At 48.7% G+C, this 17,736-nt stretch overlaps 9 non-coding genes and 1 pseudogene across 9 annotated transcripts; all 10 read right to left on the bottom strand.

Moving 5' to 3' along the window:
- Positions 1-1,045: 1,045 nt before the first annotated feature.
- Positions 1,046-1,236, bottom strand: LOC141226604 (U2 spliceosomal RNA). Its single transcript, XR_012293731.1, has one exon. It is a non-coding gene; the product is annotated as a U2 spliceosomal RNA (small nuclear RNA).
- Positions 1,237-2,361: 1,125 nt separating this feature from the next.
- LOC141226030 (U2 spliceosomal RNA) lies at positions 2,362-2,552 on the bottom strand. The gene has a single exon (XR_012293260.1). It is a non-coding gene; the product is annotated as a U2 spliceosomal RNA (small nuclear RNA).
- Positions 2,553-3,672: 1,120 nt separating this feature from the next.
- LOC141226605 (U2 spliceosomal RNA) lies at positions 3,673-3,863 on the bottom strand. The gene has a single exon (XR_012293732.1). It is a non-coding gene; the product is annotated as a U2 spliceosomal RNA (small nuclear RNA).
- Positions 3,864-4,985: 1,122 nt separating this feature from the next.
- Positions 4,986-5,176, bottom strand: LOC141226079 (U2 spliceosomal RNA). Its single transcript, XR_012293308.1, has one exon. It is a non-coding gene; the product is annotated as a U2 spliceosomal RNA (small nuclear RNA).
- A 1,060-nt stretch (positions 5,177-6,236) lies between these two features.
- On the bottom strand, positions 6,237-6,430 carry LOC141226260 (U2 spliceosomal RNA). The gene has a single exon (XR_012293474.1). It is a non-coding gene; the product is annotated as a U2 spliceosomal RNA (small nuclear RNA).
- A 5,528-nt stretch (positions 6,431-11,958) lies between these two features.
- On the bottom strand, positions 11,959-12,072 carry LOC141226333 (U2 spliceosomal RNA; annotated as a pseudogene).
- Positions 12,073-13,191: 1,119 nt separating this feature from the next.
- On the bottom strand, positions 13,192-13,382 carry LOC141226606 (U2 spliceosomal RNA). Its single transcript, XR_012293733.1, has one exon. It is a non-coding gene; the product is annotated as a U2 spliceosomal RNA (small nuclear RNA).
- Positions 13,383-14,507: 1,125 nt separating this feature from the next.
- Positions 14,508-14,698, bottom strand: LOC141226607 (U2 spliceosomal RNA). The gene has a single exon (XR_012293734.1). It is a non-coding gene; the product is annotated as a U2 spliceosomal RNA (small nuclear RNA).
- A 1,120-nt stretch (positions 14,699-15,818) lies between these two features.
- On the bottom strand, positions 15,819-16,009 carry LOC141226608 (U2 spliceosomal RNA). Its single transcript, XR_012293735.1, has one exon. It is a non-coding gene; the product is annotated as a U2 spliceosomal RNA (small nuclear RNA).
- A 1,118-nt stretch (positions 16,010-17,127) lies between these two features.
- LOC141226611 (U2 spliceosomal RNA) lies at positions 17,128-17,318 on the bottom strand. Its single transcript, XR_012293737.1, has one exon. It is a non-coding gene; the product is annotated as a U2 spliceosomal RNA (small nuclear RNA).
- Positions 17,319-17,736: the final 418 nt, after the last annotated feature.

The following is a 17,736-nucleotide window of genomic DNA, read 5'->3' on the forward strand; positions in this document are numbered from 1 at the left end:
TAAGAAGACATGCTGTCAACCTCTAGATCCCTCACATGCCTGCACTTTTCGGCTTGCTGCTGCTGCAATCCACGCGTTTTAGATCTGCATAACTCCACCTCTTTTAGCACAGTACCCTCAACCCCCGGCTGTTCCCACCCGCCTCAACACCGTTGGAAGGGAGGAGAACCAATTAAGGCGGGGGGGGGGGGGGGGTGGAACGAGCAGCTGTCTACCCTTAGCAGGAGGGTTGCTGATTAATTACCTCTCCTGCTGCTGCTGCTGCTGGCTGTCCAGCAGCAGACTGAAGGTGGCTGCTGCTGTGCGCAGGTATATAAAGGCTCAGAGCCTATTATGACACGCGCAGCCAGCGTTCCATTGCCACATTCCGTCTACTGCAGGCGGGATACCTGGATGGCTGAATGTCACTGAGAAGCTCACAGAGACCGCCATAAGCAACAGTTTAAAAGAATGCCACAGACTAATCAACCAAACTTTTTGGGTTGGTTTCTCTTTTATAGTCTGCAGGCATTAAATGAAAGAAGTCAGTGTTCCAGCAGAGGGAGACAACGTTTCAGAAAAGGCATTGTAGCAAACCAAAAAAGAAATTTTAAGCGCAGCAGAGTAACCAGCTCACATACCTGTTAGCTCAGGTGAGTTTAAAAGGCTGCTGTTGATAACAAGGGCATTTGCTAAATAGATGGTGTGTGTGCAACAATATACTGAAAGGTCAATTATATTGTGCAGCTTATCTCACCACCTGTAGTTATTTAGGTGAAAGCTCCAAAATGCTTGCCTAATATGTCTGTTTATCCAAAAGGAAGTATAGAGGGAGAGCTAGATAGATAGCATTGCATTACATTACATTACATGGCAATGCAATGCACAGTTGCTGAAGTTGAACCAAAATGAGCTTGTCATCTGGCTTCTGCAACTTTTAACATGAAAAATCCAATGAGGAGAAGAAAAGCAAAGCCAAAGAGTCCATCCCAAAATCCGACAAACAAGCAAAATGAACAAAAAGCATTGAATTCAATTCTTTCTGATTTTAGAAACTGCATTAAAGAAGGGGTGCACCGGTCCTGGAGATACTGCAATACCAGGTCAATGCGTGGAGTGGACAGAGCAAGCTCTTTTTCCATCTCCCTGTTCTAAAAATCCATTTAATATATGGTCCCCAGATAGGGGACGTATCAGATATTAAACTGATAAGAACAGATACTACACTTGATCTTAGCCAAAAGGCCGAGAAGCGATAACCAGAATTGGTTTCCGACTACGGTGCCACCCAAGGATTCTGAAAAGTCCATTTGTGGAGATGGCCACCTGGACTCCCGTTAAGAAGACATGCTGTCAACCTCTAGATCCCTCACATGCCTGCACTTTTCGGCTTGCTGCTGCTGCAATCCACGCGTTTTAGATCTGCATAACTCCACCTCTTTTAGCACAGTACCCTCAACCCCCGGCTGTTCCCACCCGCCTCAACACCGTTGGAAGGGAGGAGAACCAATTAAGGCGGGGGGGGGGGGGGGTGGAACGAGCAGCTGTCTACCCTTAGCAGGAGGGTTGCTGATTAATTACCTCTCCTGCTGCTGCTGCTGCTGGCTGTCCAGCAGCAGACTGAAGGTGGCTGCTGCTGTGCGCAGGTATATAAAGGCTCAGAGCCTATTATGACACGCGCAGCCAGCGTTCCATTGCCACATTCCGTCTACTGCAGGCGGGATACCTGGATGGCTGAATGTCACTGAGAAGCTCACAGAGACCGCCATAAGCAACAGTTTAAAAGAATGCCACAGACTAATCAACCAAACTTTTTGGGTTGGTTTCTCTTTTATAGTCTGCAGGCATTAAATGAAAGAAGTCAGTGTTCCAGCAGAGGGAGACAACGTTTCAGAAAAGGCATTGTAGCAAACCAAAAAAGAAATTTTAAGCGCAGCAGAGTAACCAGCTCACATACCTGTTAGCTCAGGTGAGTTTAAAAGGCTGCTGTTGATAACAAGGGCATTTGCTAAATAGATGGTGTGTGTGCAACAATATACTGAAAGGTCAATTATATTGTGCAGCTTATCTCACCACCTGTAGTTATTTAGGTGAAAGCTCCAAAATGCTTGCCTAATATGTCTGTTTATCCAAAAGGAAGTATAGAGGGAGAGCTAGATAGATAGCATTGCATTACATTACATTACATGGCAATGCAATGCACAGTTGCTGAAGTTGAACCAAAATGAGCTTGTCATCTGGCTTCTGCAACTTTTAACATGAAAAATCCAATGAGGAGAAGAAAAGCAAAGCCAAAGAGTCCATCCCAAAATCCGACAAACAAGCAAAATGAACAAAAAGCATTGAATTCAATTCTTTCTGATTTTAGAAACTGCATTAAAGAAGTGGTGCACCGGTCCTGGAGATACTGCAATACCAGGTCAATGCGTGGAGTGGACAGAGCAAGCTCTTCTTCCATCTCCCTGTTCTAAAAATCCATTTAATATATGGTCCCCAGATAGGGGACGTATCAGATATTAAACTGATAAGAACAGATACTACACTTGATCTTAGCCAAAAGGCCGAGAAGCGATAACCAGAATTGGTTTCCGACTACGGTGCCACCCAAGGATTCTGAAAAGTCCATTTGTGGAGATGGCCACCTGGACTCCCGTTAAGAAGACATGCTGTCAACCTCTAGATCCCTCACATGCCTGCACTTTTCGGCTTGCTGCTGCTGCAATCCACGCGTTTTAGATCTGCATAACTCCACCTCTTTTAGCACAGTACCCTCAACCCCCGGCTGTTCCCACCCGCCTCAACACCGTTGGAAGGGAGGAGAACCAATTAAGGCGGGGGGGGGGTGGAACGAGCAGCTGTCTACCCTTAGCAGGAGGGTTGCTGATTAATTACCTCTCCTGCTGCTGCTGCTGCTGGCTGTCCAGCAGCAGACTGAAGGTGGCTGCTGCTGTGCGCAGGTATATAAAGGCTCAGAGCCTATTATGACACGCGCAGCCAGCGTTCCATTGCCACATTCCGTCTACTGCAGGCGGGATACCTGGATGGCTGAATGTCACTGAGAAGCTCACAGAGACCGCCATAAGCAACAGTTTAAAAGAATGCCACAGACTAATCAACCAAACTTTTTGGGTTGGTTTCTCTTTTATAGTCTGCAGGCATTAAATGAAAGAAGTCAGTGTTCCAGCAGAGGGAGACAACGTTTCAGAAAAGGCATTGTAGCAAACCAAAAAAGAAATTTTAAGCGCAGCAGAGTAACCAGCTCACATACCTGTTAGCTCAGGTGAGTTTAAAAGGCTGCTGTTGATAACAAGGGCATTTGCTAAATAGATGGTGTGTGTGCAACAATATACTGAAAGGTCAATTATATTGTGCAGCTTATCTCACCACCTGTAGTTATTTAGGTGAAAGCTCCAAAATGCTTGCCTAATATGTCTGTTTATCCAAAAGGAAGTATAGAGGGAGAGCTAGATAGATAGCATTGCATTACATTACATTACATGGCAATGCAATGCACAGTTGCTGAAGTTGAACCAAAATGAGCTTGTCATCTGGCTTCTGCAACTTTTAACATGAAAAATCCAATGAGGAGAAGAAAAGCAAAGCCAAAGAGTCCATCCCAAAATCCGACAAACAAGCAAAATGAACAAAAAGCATTGAATTCAATTCTTTCTGATTTTAGAAACTGCATTAAAGAAGGGGTGCACCGGTCCTGGAGATACTGCAATACCAGGTCAATGCGTGGAGTGGACAGAGCAAGCTCTTTTTCCATCTCCCTGTTCTAAAAATCCATTTAATATATGGTCCCCAGATAGGGGACGTATCAGATATTAAACTGATAAGAACAGATACTACACTTGATCTTAGCCAAAAGGCCGAGAAGCGATAACCAGAATTGGTTTCCGACTACGGTGCCATCCAAGGATTCTGAAAAGTCCATTTGTGGAGATGGCCACCTGGACTCCCGTTAAGAAGACATGCTGTCAACCGCTAGATCCCTCACATGCCTGCACTTTTCGGCTTGCTGCTGCTGCAATCCACGCGTTTTAGATCTGCATAACTCCACCTCTTTTAGCACAGTACCCTCAACCCCCGGCTGTTCCCACCCGCCTCAACACCGTTGGAAGGGAGGAGAACCAATTAAGGCGGGGGGGGGTGGAACGAGCAGCTGTCTACCCTTAGCAGGAGGGTTGCTGATTAATTACCTCTCCTGCTGCTGCTGCTGCTGCTGGCTGTCCAGCAGCAGACTGAAGGTGGCTGCTGCTGTGCGCAGGTATATAAAGGCTCAGAGCCTATTATGACACGCGCAGCCAGCGTTCCATTGCCACATTCCGTCTACTGCAGGCGGGATACCTGGATGGCTGAATGTCACTGAGAAGCTCACAGAGACCGCCATAAGCAACAGTTTAAAAGAATGCCACAGACTAATCAACCAAACTTTTTGGGTTGGTTTCTCTTTTATAGTCTGCAGGCATTAAATGAAAGAAGTCAGTGTTCCAGCAGAGGGAGACAACGTTTCAGAAAAGGCATTGTAGCAAACCAAAAAAGAAATTTTAAGCGCAGCAGAGTAACCAGCTCACATACCTGTTAGCTCAGGTGAGTTTAAAAGGCTGCTGTTGATAACAAGGGCATTTGCTAAATAGATGGTGTGTGTGCAACAATATACTGAAAGGTCAATTATATTGTGCAGCTTATCTCACCACCTGTAGTTATTTAGGTGAAAGCTCCAAAATGCTTGCCTAATATGTATGTTTATCCAAAAGGAAGTATAGAGGGAGAGCTAGATAGATAGCATTGCATTACATTACATTACATGGCAATGCAATGCACAGTTGCTGAAGTTGAACCAAAATGAGCTTGTCATCTGGCTTCTGCAACTTTTAACATGAAAAATCCAATGAGGAGAAGAAAAGCAAAGCCAAAGAGTCCATCCCAAAATCCGACAAACAAGCAAAATGAACAAAAAGCATTGAATTCAATTCTTTCTGATTTTAGAAACTGCATTAAAGAAGGGGTGCACTGGTCCTGGAGATACTGCAATACCAGGTCAATGCGTGGAGTGGACACAGCAAGCTCTTTTTCCATCTCCCTGTTCTAAAAATCCATTTAATATATGGTCCCCAGATAGGGGACGTATCAGATATTAAACTGATAAGAACAGATACTACACTTGATCTTAGCCAAAAGGCCGAGAAGCGATAACCAGAATTGGTTTCCGACTACGGTGCCACCCAAGGATTCTGAAAAGTCCATTTGTGGAGATGGCCACCTGGACTCCCGTTAAGAAGACATGCTGTCAACCTCTAGATCCCTCACATGCCTGCACTTTTCGGCTTGCTGCTGCTGCAATCCACGCGTTTTAGATCTGCATAACTCCACCTCTTTTAGCACAGTACCCCCAACCTCCGGGTGGAACGAGCAGCTGTCTACCCTTAGCAGGAGGGTTGCTGATTAATTACCTCTCCTGCTGCTGCTGCTGCTGGCTGTCCAGCAGCAGACTGAAGGTGGCTGCTGCTGTGCGCAGGTATATAAAGGCTCAGAGCCTATTATGACACGCGCAGCCAGCGTTCCATTGCCACATTCCGTCTACTGCAGGCGGGATACCTGGATGGCTGAATGTCACTGAGAAGCTCACAGAGACCGCCATAAGCAACAGTTTAAAAGAATGCCACAGACTAATCAACCAAACTTTTTGGGTTGGTTTCTCTTTTATAGTCTGCAGGCATTAAATGAAAGAAGTCAGTGTTCCAGCAGAGGGAGACAACGTTTCAGAAAAGGCATTGTAGCAAACCAAAAAAGAAATTTTAAGCGCAGCAGAGTAACCAGCTCACATACCTGTTAGCTCAGGTGAGTTTAAAAGGCTGCTGTTGATAACAAGGGCATTTGCTAAATAGATGGTGTGTGTGCAACATTATACTGAAAGGTCAATTATATTGTGCAGCTTATCTCACCACCTGTAGTTATTTAGGTGAAAGCTCCAAAATGCTTGCCTAATATGTCTGTTTATCCAAAAGGAAGTATAGAGGGAGAGCTAGATAGATAGCATTGCATTACATTACATTACATGGCAATGCAATGCACAGTTGCTGAAGTTGAACCAAAATGAGCTTGTCATCTGGCTTCTGCAACTTTTAACATGAAAAATCCAATGAGGAGAAGAAAAGCAAAGCCAAAGAGTCCATCCCAAAATCCGACAAACAAGCAAAATGAACAAAAAGCATTGAATTCAATTCTTTCTGATTTTAGAAACTGCATTAAAGAAGGGGTGCACCGGTCCTGGAGATACTGCAATACCAGGTCAATGCGTGGAGTGGACAGAGCAAGCTCTTTTTCCATCTCCCTGTTCTAAAAATCCATTTAATATATGGTCCCCAGATAGGGGACGTATCAGATATTAAACTGATAAGAACAGATTTTTTTGATTGAATATATCTTTTATTAGCACAAAAAATAAGTTAACAGACAGTGTACAGTGCCGCAGCCCAGTACACACAGAGTTCTACATCATATTTACATAGCATGAGCATACGACGCACTAACTAGACACATCACACCCCTATGCTACACAAAACACTCAATATGAAAGAAAAAGCATGTCAATCAATACAGTACGATGAACCGTGATAAGGGATGGGGATTGGGAAAAAGGGGATGGGGAGGGGAAAATAACAGGCCCGAAGCTTTATTGAAAGACAAGACACATAAGGGGAGAGGGGGAGGAGGGGTTTAGTCCTCATCCTCATCCTCCGGACCGTCCACGATGGAATAGTCTCTGAGCAGGCTGTGGATCAGCCTGCGGCAGTCCTGGATGGACATCCTCTCCCTCCTCAAGATGAGCCGGTTCCTGGCGACCCAAACGGCATCCTTGAAGCAGTTCATAAAGCGCCAAGCCTCCTGGATGGCTCCGACGGTATGAACCCCAGGGAAGAGTCCGTAAAGCACACAATGGTGCGATAGGCTCGCCCTGGGGACAGAGTTCCTCAGGTCGTCCTCAAGGGCAGTCAACAGGCGCTGTGCAAATCCGCAGTCCCAAAAAGTGTGCAAAGATGTTTCCTCCACGAAGGGGCACCTTGGGCAGTACCGGGTCTTGCACAGGTTCCGGGCATGCATGAATGACCGGACGGGCAGTCCGCCCTGAATCGCCATCCACGACAAGTCCTTGTGCCCGTTGGTCAGCCTGTCAGACGACACATTTGTCCACGCAGTCTCCAGCGTGTCCTGGTGAAGTCCTGTGATGTTCTCCACGTCATCCTTGGCTCTGATGAGCTTGTGGATAGTTTTGGGCTTCCACAAGTCGGGCTTGAGTCCCTCCAGTTGATGTTCCCCCACAAATCGAACGACGTCTCCGTAGAACCATGGCGTCATCCAGTTGTAGGGGAAGGAGCTGTCCCACTTGTCCCAGCCGAGTCGCCTCCAAAGAGGAAGCAGGAAGAAGCGAGACATGGACCTGCCCGCGGAGCCATTCTTGACTTGCAAAGTCCGGCGGACACAATCACACACAAAAGAGGATCGCAGGAGGGTGGGGATATCTGGAACGCCCTTCCCACCCTTGCGAGGCTCCTTGTACATGACGGCCCGCCTGACTCTGTCCATCTTGGATCCCCAGACAAAGTGAAACACTGTCCTGGTAATGGCCCTGCACACAGTGACGTGTGGGGGCCAGGCCTGCGCCGTGTACTGCAAGACGGGCAGGACCTCATTACGCAGGACGAGTGCCTTACCCTCACAAGTGAGGTGTCTGAGGCTCCAGAGTCCGATCCGTTGCTTCACCTTGGCCAAGCGTTCTTGCCAGGACTTGAGGGCCGCTCCTTCCTTCCCGAACCAGACTCCCAGCACCTTGAGGAAATCCGGTTGAATGTTGAAGGGGAAGTGGGCGGAGGAGGTCGACTGCCAATCCCCGAAGAGCATGGCTTCCGACTTCCTGCAGTTGACTTTGGCCCCTGAAGCCCGGCCGAACCTCTCACACGTCTGGACGAGGGCGTCGACTGAACCACGATCAGCGCAGAAGACGGTGACGTCGTCCATGTAGAGCGAGCACTTGACCTCGTGTCATCCCGGACCCGGTGCGGTGATCCCTCTGATCTCTCCATTCTGCCAGATAGCCTCTGCGAAGAGTTCTATAACACAAACAAAAAGAAGAGGTGATAGAGGGCAGCCTTGTCTGACCCCAGAGAGGACAGGGAAGGGGTCAGTCTTCCAGCCTTTCACCAACACCGAGCTGTGGATATCAAAATACATCAAACGGACATACGCACAAAACATGTTACCCAAACCTAACCGGTGCAGAGCTCGGCCCATGAACTCGTGGGAAACCCGGTCGAAGGCCTTCTCCTGATCCAAGGAGACCAGGGCCGCGTGTGCGCGGCGGACCTTGATGTACTCGACCGTGTCCCGCACGAGAGCGAGGCTGTCTGCGATGCGACGTCCAGGGATGCCGCAGGTCTCGTCCGGGTGGATGATCCGTCCGATGACCGTCTTAAGTCGTGTCGCCATCGTCTTGGCCAGGATCTTGTAGTCCACGTTGAGCAGAGTGATGGGACGCCAATTCCTCAGGTCGCACCTCTCTCCCTTCCGCTTGTACAGGATCGTGACCATTCCTTCCCTCAAAGATGGAGGCATTCTACCCTCCACCACCATCTCCTCATACAGGTCCAACAGGTCCGGACAGATGAGGTCTCCCAGCGCTACATATAGCTCCGCTGGAAGACCATCACTGCCCGGGGTCCTGCCGGTCCTAAAGGATTTAGCGGCAGAGAGCAATTCGCCCACCATCAGAGGTTTGTCCAAGGCTGCCGTGCCTGCAGGATCAAGATGGTTAGTGATACCTGACAGGAACTTATCAGCAGCGTCGGGGTCGGTAGTCTTCTGGGAGTAGAGTTCGCTGTAGAAGTCGCTGACGACCCTCATCACGTCCTCCTTCCCACGTCGCATGTTTCCGCTCTCGTCTCGCAGCTCGTTCAGGGGCGTGTGACCGGCATGAAGTTTCCTGAAAAAGAATGAGTTACATTTCTCACCCTTCTCCAGATTCTCCACTTTGGAACGGAAGACGATTCGCTTGGACTCCTCCTCAAAGTGCCTTTTCAGGCTCTTCTTGGTCTCCTCCAGCTCCTCCCTCACGTCCCAGCCGCAGTGAAGAAGGTCCTGCAGCGACCGCAGCTCGCGCTGCAGCCCTCTGAAGTCCCTCCTCTTCTCACACGCCTGTTGTCGACCCTTGGCCTGAAAGAAACAGCGAAACTCAAGTTTAACATATTCCCACCAATCAGAGACTGTTTGGAAGCTACCCTTGTAGGACTGCCACATTGCGTAGGCTGCTCTCAGCTCCTCCACGACTTCATCCTGAGCCAGCAGAGCACAATTCAGCTTCCAGGAGCCGGGGCCGGACGGAAAACCGTCGCCAAGGACACCTTGTAAGTGAATGGCTCTGTGGTCGGAGAAGAAGCAGGGGACCATCGAGTGCCTACTCTGCCTGACTGCCCGAGAGGTGAACACAAAGTCAATCCTGGAGCGGAGTGAGCCATCGGGTCGGCTCCACGAATAGTTCGTGGAGCCTCTCCCCATGGAGCCCACCACGTCCTGAAGAGAGGCCTCGGTTACCATCTCGATGAGCAGCTTGGACGTGATGTCCAACTTGGCAGATGTGCCAGAACTACGACCATCCTCCTCGATGGGGCAGTTGAAATCCCCGGCCATCACTAAGGTCCTGGTGGTGGCAAGCTGAAGCCGCAGGGTCTGGAAAAGCTCCAAACGCTCATTCTTCAGTGGGGACGCATACACGTTGATGAACCTGACAGGTTCTCCCGCCCAGTTGCCATCTACAACAAGAGCCCTGCCGCAGATGAGCTCCTGGACAGACTCAAGCGTGAATGCGCCTCCCCTGATCAGAATTGCGACCCCTGCAGACTTGCAGTCACCCCCACCGGACCAGTAGGATGGACCGTGGGACCACTCCCTGGCCAGATGTTTGAAGGACCTAGAGGAGGGAAGGGAACATTCCTGCAACATATAAACATCACACAACTGGGAAGTAAGGAAGGCATAAATAGTCTGACGTCTGAACTTGTCCTTGATGCTCCTGACATTAATGGAAAATAAGTTAATATTAGCCATCATGTAGGGAAAAAAGAAAAAGTTAGCGCAGGCAATACACCTTAGTTACCACTCCGGTCGGGTGGTCCCTCGTCGGTGTTGACTGCTGGTGACGGGATCACCAGCAGGCCCTCTTCCTCCATCTGGTCAAGCAGCGCGGCCTCGATCTCGGCGACCACCAGTTCCTCCTCTTCTGGCTCGGCCACCAGGGTCTCAACCATGTGCTCCATCTCTTCTGGCTCAGGGAGGGTATCCTCCTTTTCGCCTACGAAATCCAGAATCTTCTTTTTGGAGGATTCAGTAGCAGGGCTGTCCTCCACCTTCCTCTTTCCCCGGGTTGGAACTGGGGAGACAAGAAGGGGAAAATCCTCCTCGGAATAGATAGCGGCAGGTGGAGGAAAGGTTAATTCCACCGCTACCATGGTCTGGGGAGGGAGAGTGGCTGCCGGGGCAGGGGAAAGGACACCTGCTGAGGAGTAGGGGAAGGAGGAAGAGGAAGTGGAATCCTCAGCAGGGGTGGCCGGGGTGGGGGGGGATTGGACGGGGGTGGCAGGGGGAGGGATCGAGAGAGGGGTGACAGAACTCTTACCCTCCTTTGACTTTTTCTTCTGCTTCGGAGCTCCTGGGACCGTCGCTGGGGCTTTGGCCACCGACTCCTTGACCGCTTTGGCCTTGGTCGTCTCGGCCTTGGCCGCTGGGGCCTTGGTCGTCGCGTCCTTGACCTTCACAGGCCTGGTCGTCGGGGCCTTGTCCTCCGGAGCTGGGGTCGTCGCAACCACCGATGCCCAGGATCTCTCACGCTTGGGGCAATCCTTGTACAGATGAGCCGCCAGCCCACACAGGTTGCAGGACGTCTTCTTCGGGCAGTCCTTCGAGCTGTGTCCCGTCACTCGACAAATCCTGCAGGCATCCTCCTTGCAGTCCTTCATCTCGTGGCCGTTCTTGCCGCATCTCCTGCAGTTCCGCGGCATGTCCGGGTAATAGATGAGGCCGTAGGAGTTGCCCAGGGAGAATGTCGGGGGCAGGTGCCGAAGTCCGTCTGAGTACGCCAGGTCCCTGTGAAGTCTAACAGTCACCGACCACTTACCTGTCCAGAAGCCGAGTCCATTCAGGATGTGAGAGGGTTCCTTCACAACCAAACAGAAGCGTCTCAGGAAGGTACAGATGTCTTGGCCTGGGGTGTGCGGGTTGCGCATGGAGACCGTGATCCTCCTTTCGTCCCTCTGGATAGGGCAGCTACCTGTAAAGGCAGAGAAAGAATTATCCGGTCCTTTTGCGCTTACCATTTCCCAGAACCTCCTGCAGGTGTTCACAGTGGCGAAGGTGACGAAGAAGATCCCCGTCAAGAAGGTCTGGATGCTGAGGGTGTCCGACCTGGAGAAGCCTCGATCCAGCAGCATCTTCTGGCAGAACACGTCCGAGGACATGTCCGGCACCCTCCCATCCACTTCCTTCAGCTTCAGGGCCACCGTCTGCCGCATCCATGGCTCCAGGGCTGGAGCTTCGTGGCGGGGCTTCTGGGGTCCCTTTTGCTGGCCAGTCGTGGAGGCAGAGTCCTTGGGGTCAGAATCGGCTCCTGGCTGGGCCCTCCTGGCTGTCCCCTGCTCCAGGCTCTTCTTTTCGGCCTTCCTCGCAGCGCTTGCCATGGCTTTCCTCCTGCAGTTACTTCTTGGAGCTGGATCTGGAGCTCTTCCCGAAATGGGTGGAGCTATGCAGATTCTTCTCCCGTCGTGTTCTGGACAAATTCCCCGAAAGGTCTTTGTCTCGATGATTTTCTTACTCAAAGATTCCACAGGACAGCCCGATTCTTCTCCGAGTCTTCGTCTTCTTCTGGATTCTTTAGAGCTTCTTCCTCCCACCGATATCCGCCTTCCTTCTCCGATGTCAGCTGGGCTCCAAAGCTCTTCTAATTCCGAGTTCGATCGCTCTCGTCAAGTGTAGATCGTAGCTCTTGTGTTCTTAAAAGAACAGATACTACACTTGATCTTAGCCAAAAGGCCGAGAAGCGATAACCAGAATTGGTTTCCGACTACGGTGCCACCCAAGGATTCTGAAAAGTCCATTTGTGGAGATGGCCACCTGGACTCCCGTTAAGAAGACATGCTGTCAACCTCTAGATCCCTCACATGCCTGCACTTTTCGGCTTGCTGCTGCTGCAATCCACGCATTTTAGATCTGCATAACTCCACCTCTTTTAGCACAGTACCCTCAACCCCCGGCTGTTCCCACCCGCCTCAACACCGTTGGAAGGGAGGAGAACCAATTAAGGCGGGGGGGGGTGGAACGAGCAGCTGTCTACCCTTAGCAGGAGGGTTGCTGATTAATTACCTCTCCTGCTGCTGCTGCTGCTGGCTGTCCAGCAGCAGACTGAAGGTGGCTGCTGCTGTGCGCAGGTATATAAAGGCTCAGAGCCTATTATGACACGCGCAGCCAGCGTTCCATTGCCACATTCCGTCTACTGCAGGCGGGATACCTGGATGGCTGAATGTCACTGAGAAGCTCACAGAGACCGCCATAAGCAACAGTTTAAAAGAATGCCACAGACTAATCAACCAAACTTTTTGGGTTGGTTTCTCTTTTATAGTCTGCAGGCATTAAATGAAAGAAGTCAGTGTTCCAGCAGAGGGAGACAACGTTTCAGAAAAGGCATTGTAGCAAACCATAAAAGAAATTTTAAGCGCAGCAGAGTAACCAGCTCACATACCTGTTAGCTCAGGTGAGTTTAAAAGGCTGTTGTTGATAACAAGGGCATTTGCTAAATAGATGGTGTGTGTGCAACAATATACTGAAAGGTCAATTATATTGTGCAGCTTATCTCACCACCCGTAGTTATTTAAGTGAAAGCTCCAAAATGCTTGCCTAATATGTCTGTTTATCCAAACGGAAGTATAGAGGGAGAGCTAGATAGATAGCATTGCATTACATTACATTACATGGCAATGCAATGCACAGTTGCTGAAGTTGAACCAAAATGAGCTTGTCATCTGGCTTCTGCAACTTTTAACATGAAAAATCCAATGAGGAGAAGAAAAGCAAAGCCAAAGAGTCCATCCCAAAATCCGACAAACAAGCAAAATGAACAAAAAGCATTGAATTCAATTCTTTCTGATTTTAGAAACTGCATTAAAGAAGGGGTGCACCGGTCCTGGAGATACTGCAATACCAGGTCAATGCGTGGAGTGGACAGAGCAAGCTCTTTTTCCATCTCCCTGTTCTAAAAATCCATTTAATATATGGTCCCCAGATAGGGGACGTATCAGATATTAAACTGATAAGAACAGATACTACACTTGATCTTAGCCAAAAGGCCGAGAAGCGATAACCAGAATTGGTTTCCGACTACGGTGCCACCCAAGGATTCTGAAAAGTCCATTTGTGGAGATGGCCACCTGGACTCCCGTTAAGAAGACATGCTGTCAACCTCTAGATCCCTCACATGCCTGCACTTTTCGGCTTGCTGCTGCTGCAATCCACGCGTTTTAGATCTGCATAACTCCACCTCTTTTAGCACAGTACCCTCAACCCCCGGCTGTTCCCACCCGCCTCAACACCGTTGGAAGGGAGGAGAACCAATTAAGGCGGGGGGGGGGGGGGGTGGAACGAGCAGCTGTCTACCCTTAGCAGGAGGGTTGCTGATTAATTACCTCTCCTGCTGCTGCTGCTGCTGGCTGTCCAGCAGCAGACTGAAGGTGGCTGCTGCTGTGCGCAGGTATATAAAGGCTCAGAGCCTATTATGACACGCGCAGCCAGCGTTCCATTGCCACATTCCGTCTACTGCAGGCGGGATACCTGGATGGCTGAATGTCACTGAGAAGCTCACAGAGACCGCCATAAGCAACAGTTTAAAAGAATGCCACAGACTAATCAACCAAACTTTTTGGGTTGGTTTCTCTTTTATAGTCTGCAGGCATTAAATGAAAGAAGTCAGTGTTCCAGCAGAGGGAGACAACGTTTCAGAAAAGGCATTGTAGCAAACCAAAAAAGAAATTTTAAGCGCAGCAGAGTAACCAGCTCACATACCTGTTAGCTCAGGTGAGTTTAAAAGGCTGCTGTTGATAACAAGGGCATTTGCTAAATAGATGGTGTGTGTGCAACAATATACTGAAAGGTCAATTATATTGTGCAGCTTATCTCACCACCTGTAGTTATTTAGGTGAAAGCTCCAAAATGCTTGCCTAATATGTCTGTTTATCCAAAAGGAAGTATAGAGGGAGAGCTAGATAGATAGCATTGCATTACATTACATTACATGGCAATGCAATGCACAGTTGCTGAAGTTGAACCAAAATGAGCTTGTCATCTGGCTTCTGCAACTTTTAACATGAAAAATCCAATGAGGAGAAGAAAAGCAAAGCCAAAGAGTCCATCCCAAAATCCGACAAACAAGCAAAATGAACAAAAAGCATTGAATTCAATTCTTTCTGATTTTAGAAACTGCATTAAAGAAGGGGTGCACCGGTCCTGGAGATACTGCAATACCAGGTCAATGCGTGGAGTGGACAGAGCAAGCTCTTTTTCCATCTCCCTGTTCTAAAAATCCATTTAATATATGGTCCCCAGATAGGGGACGTATCAGATATTAAACTGATAAGAACAGATACTACACTTGATCTTAGCCAAAAGGCCGAGAAGCGATAACCAGAATTGGTTTCTGACTACGGTGCCACCCAAGGATTCTGAAAAGTCCATTTGTGGAGATGGCCACCTGGACTCCCGTTAAGAAGACATGCTGTCAACCTCTAGATCCCTCACATGCCTGCACTTTTCGGCTTGCTGCTGCTGCAATCCACGCGTTTTAGATCTGCATAACTCCACCTCTTTTAGCACAGTACCCTCAACCCCCGGCTGTTCCCACCCGCCTCAACACCGTTGGAAGGGAGGAGAACCAATTAAGGCGGGGGGGGGGTGGAACGAGCAGCTGTCTACCCTTAGCAGGAGGGTTGCTGATTAATTACCTCTCCTGCTGCTGCTGCTGCTGGCTGTCCAGCAGCAGACTGAAGGTGGCTGCTGCTGTGCGCAGGTATATAAAGGCTCAGAGCCTATTATGACACGCGCAGCCAGCGTTCCATTGCCACATTCCATCTACTGCAGGCGGGATACCTGGATGGCTGAATGTCACTGAGAAGCTCACAGAGACCGCCATAAGCAACAGTTTAAAAGAATGCCACAGACTAATCAACCAAACTTTTTGGGTTGGTTTCTCTTTTATAGTCTGCAGGCATTAAATGAAAGAAGTCAGTGTTCCAGCAGAGGGAGACAACGTTTCAGAAAAGGCATTGTAGCAAACCAAAAAAGAAATTTTAAGCGCAGCAGAGTAACCAGCTCACATACCTGTTAGCTCAGGTGAGTTTAAAAGGCTGCTGTTGATAACAAGGGCATTTGCTAAATAGATGGTGTGTGTGCAACAATATACTGAAAGGTCAATTATATTGTGCAGCTTATCTCACCACCTGTAGTTATTTAGGTGAAAGCTCCAAAATGCTTGCCTAATATGTCTGTTTATCCAAAAGGAAGTATAGAGGGAGAGCTAGATAGATAGCATTGCATTACATTACATTACATGGCAATGCAATGCACAGTTGCTGAAGTTGAACCAAAATGAGCTTGTCATCTGGCTTCTGCAACTTTTAACATGAAAAATCCAATGAGGAGAAGAAAAGCAAAGCCAAAGAGTCCATCCCAAAATCCGACAAACAAGCAAAATGAACAAAAAGCATTGAATTCAATTCTTTCTGATTTTAGAAACTGCATTAAAGAAGGGGTGCACCGGTCCTGGAGATACTGCAATACCAGGTCAATGCGTGGAGTGGACAGAGCAAGCTCTTTTTCCATCTCCCTGTTCTAAAAATCCATTTAATATATGGTCCCCAGATAGGGGACGTATCAGATATTAAACTGATAAGAACAGATACTACACTTGATCTTAGCCAAAAGGCCGAGAAGCGATAACCAGAATTGGTTTCCGACTACGGTGCCACCCAAGGATTCTGAAAAGTCCATTTGTGGAGATGGCCACCTGGACTCCCGTTAAGAAGACATGCTGTCAACCTCTAGATCCCTCACATGCCTGCACTTTTCGGCTTGCTGCTGCTGCAATCCACGCGTTTTAGATCTGCATAACTCCACCTCTTTTAGCACAGTACCCTCAACCCCCGGCTGTTCCCACCCGCCTCAACACCGTTGGAAGGGAGGAGAACCAATTAAGGCGGGGGGGGTGGAACGAGCAGATGTCTACCCTTAGCAGGAGGGTTGCTGATTAATTACCTCTCCTGCTGCTGCTGCTGCTGGCTGTCCAGCAGCAGACTGAAGGTGGCTGCTGCTGTGCGCAGGTATATAAAGGCTCAGAGCCTATTATGACACGCGCAGCCAGCGTTCCATTGCCACATTCCGTCTACTGCAGGCGGGATACCTGGATGGCTGAATGTCACTGAGAAGCTCACAGAGACCGCCATAAGCAACAGTTTAAAAGAATGCCACAGACTAATCAACCAAACTTTTTGGGTTGGTTTCTCTTTTATAGTCTGCAGGCATTAAATGAAAGAAGTCAGTGTTCCAGCAGAGGGAGACAACGTTTCAGAAAAGGCATTGTAGCAAACCAAAAAAGAAATTTTAAGCGCAGCAGAGTAACCAGCTCACATACCTGTTAGCTCAGGTGAGTTTAAAAGGCTGCTGTTGATAACAAGGGCATTTGCTAAATAGATGGTGTGTGTGCAACAATATACTGAAAGGTCAATTATATTGTGCAGCTTATCTCACCACCTGTAGTTATTTAGGTGAAAGCTCCAAAATGCTTGCCTAATATGTCTGTTTATCCAAAAGGAAGTATAGAGGGAGAGCTAGATAGATAGCATTGCATTACATTACATTACATGGCAATGCAATGCACAGTTGCTGAAGTTGAACCAAAATGAGCTTGTCATCTGGCTTCTGCAACTTTTAACATGAAAAATCCAATGAGGAGAAGAAAAGCAAAGCCAAAGAGTCCATCCCAAAATCCGACAAACAAGCAAAATGAACAAAAAGCATTGAATTCAATTCTTTCTGATTTTAGAAACTGCATTAAAGAAGGGGTGCACCGGTCCTGGAGATACTGCAATACCAGGTCAATGCGTGGAGTGGACAGAGCAAGCTCTTTTTCCATCTCCCTGTTCTAAAAATCCATTTAATATATGGTCCCCAGATAGGGGACGTATCAGATATTAAACTGATAAGAACAGATACTACACTTGATCTTAGCCAAAAGGCCGAGAAGCGATAACCAGAATTGGTTTCCGACTACGGTGCCACCCAAGGATTCTGAAAAGTCCATTTGTGGAGATGGCCACCTGGACTCCCGTTAAGAAGACATGCTGTCAACCTCTAGATCCCTCACATGCCTGCACTTTTCGGCTTGCTGCTGCTGCAATCCACGCGTTTTAGATCTGCATAACTCCACCTCTTTTAGCACAGTACCCTCAACCCCCGGCTGTTCCCACCCGCCTCAACACCGTTGGAAGGGAGGAGAACCAATTAAGGCGGGGGGGGGGTGGAACGAGCAGCTGTCTACCCTTAGCAGGAGGGTTGCTGATTAATTACCTCTCCTGCTGCTGCTGCTGCTGGCTGTCCAGCAGCAGACTGAAGGTGGCTGCTGCTGTGCGCAGGTATATAAAGGCTCAGAGCCTATTATGACACGCG

The sequence above is a fragment of the Phyllobates terribilis genome, unplaced genomic scaffold (assembly GCF_046119375.1).
Source record: "Phyllobates terribilis strain yellow unplaced genomic scaffold, ASM4611937v1 Scaffold_414__1_contigs__length_1644244, whole genome shotgun sequence".
In the NCBI taxonomy this organism is placed as follows: Eukaryota; Metazoa; Chordata; class Amphibia; order Anura; family Dendrobatidae; genus Phyllobates; species Phyllobates terribilis.